The sequence below is a fragment of the Lactuca sativa genome, chromosome 8 (genome assembly GCF_002870075.4).
Source record: "Lactuca sativa cultivar Salinas chromosome 8, Lsat_Salinas_v11, whole genome shotgun sequence".
Lineage (NCBI taxonomy): Eukaryota > Viridiplantae > Streptophyta > Magnoliopsida > Asterales > Asteraceae > Lactuca > Lactuca sativa.
The window spans coordinates 159,210,735-159,214,571 of record NC_056630.2 but is presented as its reverse complement, the minus strand read 5'-3'; the positions used below and the strand labels follow the sequence as shown (position 1 = coordinate 159,214,571).

General features: G+C 36.1%; 1 long non-coding RNA gene across 1 annotated transcript; it reads left to right on the top strand.

Moving 5' to 3' along the window:
- Nucleotides 1-1,814: 1,814 nt before the first annotated feature.
- Nucleotides 1,815-2,567, top strand: LOC111908621 (uncharacterized). Its single transcript, XR_002855920.1, has 2 exons — nt 1,815-2,019; nt 2,099-2,567. It is a non-coding gene; the product is annotated as an uncharacterized LOC111908621 (long non-coding RNA).
- Nucleotides 2,568-3,837: the final 1,270 nt, after the last annotated feature.

Below are 3,837 nucleotides of genomic sequence, written 5' to 3'. Positions count from 1 at the left end.
CTACTCTCGGGTCGAGTACATACCAATAATAGTTATGGGCTTAGACATCTAATCCAACAAAAACATGATACTAAAGTATTCTCCTTTCTTCTCAGATTAGAGTATCTTTTATCTTTCTGCCTAATAGATTCTTGTTATTCATTCTGCTACTCTTTGAATCTTTTAAAAGTATCAGAATTATGGTTAATCTAATAAACACAACCATATTTACTGAAATATCAGTAAATCATGAAGAATAGAGTTATCGTCCTTTGTAGTGGATCCGAATAATCCATATCAACATGTACTAGATCCCTTAGTCCTTCACTTCACTCATATAAACACGTGATCAATGAATTAGTCATAATCATATACTATACAATACAACTTGTACAACACCAGGTATCTTTCCAGTTGGTGATGAGATTTCTTTTCTCTTGGTCAATTGTGACAATACCACAAGCGATATCATAAGAATTAAATCCACAATTAATATTGCTAATATAAGAAATGTAACCAACACTTTCATAAATGGCATTTCAAGGAAATATATAAAATGAGGCAACCAGATAAACCAAAATTTTACTCTTATTGAAAATAAATGGAAAATTGGACCTTATGCTTACAATGCATAAAATGAAAAACTATGTTTCTAGACATCTCCTAAGAGTAATAGAAATCTATTAAATTATCCCTACTCCTTAGTAGTAGCTCCAAATTCTGATCTTCGAACCATGTGACCAAAGTCGATTTCTCACGATCAGATTTTGCTCATATTGCTCAAGCTTCCTTTTTTCTCTTATCTCCTTTTATACTATAACAATGTGATCATCACATCATGTATTAAGAGTCTACAAATAGGAACCTATAAAACTATGAAGTCAGATAATGGATGTACCTGAAGTAGGGTCACACAACTTGACTCTACTATCTCTAAGATCTTTTAGGTAATTTAGGAAGCTTTGTTTCTAGTGTCCCTTCAATTGGTAGTAATACAGATGGACTCTTTGGGGTCAACACATGGAACGATCCCATAACTAGCCATTTTTTTTACCATACGATCAAACAAATTGATCTTGGACGACCCCTTTCCATTTGGAAGAGAAATCGTTTTTAGACCACCATTGTCACCATGTATATTTTTATGTTTAAATACATAAAGTTTATAAATTTACATACTTGAGACATACATTTTTATATAAGAGAGTACTTTAGACTATACATACACACCAATTATTTTGAACATAAAAATATACATGGTGACAAAGCAACGATTCTTGAACTTTGAAATACTTTCGGGACCATTTTATAACAAATTTAAACTATTTGGGGCTGTTTGGTAATTTTAACTAACTTAAGTAGGACTGTTTTTGTTAAAATAAATCAAGGAATCTTGAACTGGTTTTGGTTAATATAAATCAAAGTTTGAATATTGGGATCTCTTTTGTTAAAAATAACCAAAGGAGGGGCTGTTTTGTTTTAAATAAACCAAAGTTTTGGGGAAAAGGCTTATTTTGACTAAATGGTTGTACAAAGGGGTTATTTTGGGTTATTTCATAAAATTAAACGAACTTAGGGCTTTTCGTTTGTGTCTCGTCCTCACTTGACTAGTCGATCAAAAGGAAGAAGAACGGAATGAACGATGGCAGACACGAAGGAAACGCGAAGGCAGTTGAAAGGTCCGACGATTTCGGATCAATTGCAGGCGAAATGAGCATCCTCGGTGGTCGACGAGACCGGAGAAAAGAAGGGAAGAAGAAACGAGGCTGCTCTCTTCCAGTTCCGATGATGAGGTGCGAAGGGGGGGGGGGGGGGGGGGGGGGGGGGAGGGGAGATCCAATTCACTTGGAGCGATGCGAGCAGCAACAGCAGTGCAGACGAGGCTTCGGCGATGAAGCGATGGACTGCGAGGTAAGCTGCTTCGATGGAGGAATCAAATGGCGATACATCTGCTGGTAAGGGCATCCGGCAGCAGTCCTTGACAGAAGAAGAAAGAGGAGGGTGCGACGGGGCCTGCTTGGTCGTCGATGGTGGAAACAGGTGAGCGGATGGGGGCTGCTCCGATAGTTCCCTTATTGCTTCCGTCTGTTTTTATTTATTTATTTATTTATTTTGGCAGAAATCAACGGAGGGGAAAAGGGGGTGTTCGGTTGTTTCCCTTGATATGAAGGAGAGGTGAGGAGGGACTGTTGCCTCATGCTTTCACGGGAAATTTCCACCTCCAGTGGAGGTTTTATCGACTGCAACTGATGAAGAAAGAGGGAGGACAATAGCAACACCATAGCAAATTCAGGGGGTGTTTGTGGTTGTTCGATGCCCGACAGGAGGCAGCTAGAGGAGAAGAGAGGTTGTGCCTCTATCGCCCACCGGAAAACTCAATCTCCGGTGGTGTCTTTGACAGTTCACGAAGAAGAAAAGAAGAATGCAGAAATGGTTTTCCTTTTCTTGTGTGTGATTTAGTATAAGTTAAAGCAGCATTATAATATATTATCTATTATTGTGTTTAATTGATCTGACAATACTGAACATTTTTCTCCCATCCAAATTTTATGTGCAAGCAATCAAAGGTTTTTGACGTTTTCTCATCATACTTCATGTACTTTGAGCTCAATATAGCAAGTTATGTATGTATACTTTGTGTATGTATTATTGAGTGTTCAAGGCCGGTACTTCAAAGTCAAAATTGGACATTTAGCTGGTTAAACATGTTATAAAGGTACACAAAAGCTGATGTCACACTTGTGACAACTAGCATGCTTTATTATAACTTTCTCGATTTGTGTGCCATGAATCTCCCTATCAAATAATTTTTTTTTGAGAGTGGTGAATATTATTCTCGGATTCATGGATTTTAAAAGGTCAGACAGATCCTAAATCAGATATATAGAACTAGATAGATCCTAAATCTGATATATAGAACTCTAGGAAAATCCGTTTAAAGTTTTCCGATTAATTGGACCTGATTCGACAGTTTTTGCGACTTTGTTAAATTTACGGTTTAAAAATATTGTGATTATGAAATCAAATATGAGACCTATGTCCGAGTCCAAAAACGTTCTCAAAATTCCCATATGAGGTGCCTCAACAGATTGAAATGGTTTTAGCAGTTTTAAGAAAATCAGTATTATACTGGTTTGGATTCTTAAAACGGTTGTACCTTTTACGTACGAACTCCGTTTTAGACGTTCTTTATATTTTTGGAAACAAGAGAACATGTAATATGATATTAGAGTGTTTGCTTCGCTCACAACTGCTTAATATGAAATTTCCATTTTTTAGACGCATTAACTAGAATTGCAGTTTGAGTTGCTTGATTCGTTTGACAATTTACATATTTGGAAGTAAGATATCATCTGGTATCTCATAATAGTTGAAATGAGCTCATTTATTTTACAAAAGATGCACTAAAACTCAATGAGTCAAATTACAAAGAGATTTATTATAACTTGACCGTTCACAATCTTTGACCAAAATTATGGGATGTCACATTTAAGGATAGAATGATACTCCATAGTAGACATATGTTCACCAATCCCATCTGTAGGGATAGCTTGGAAGAACCATGACATTTTGGTGTAAGTATTTTAGATGTTTATAATGTATTAAAGGGCATTTTGGTTCTTGTGACAATGTCTAAATTGTAGGATGCTATTAAATGCCTTTTAGAAATTTGTAGATATTGAAGTAATGGAAATGTGGTATTTTGTATGTAGAATGAGTTGCATTTGATAGGTGTAAGAAATGGGTAAATAAGTGCCTTAAAAAGAGATGGAAAACTTGATTTCAGCTCAACCAAGGCATGCTAGATTGATTGTCGTGACGTTGTGGTTGAGGCGGTGATTTGGATAATTTTTTTTA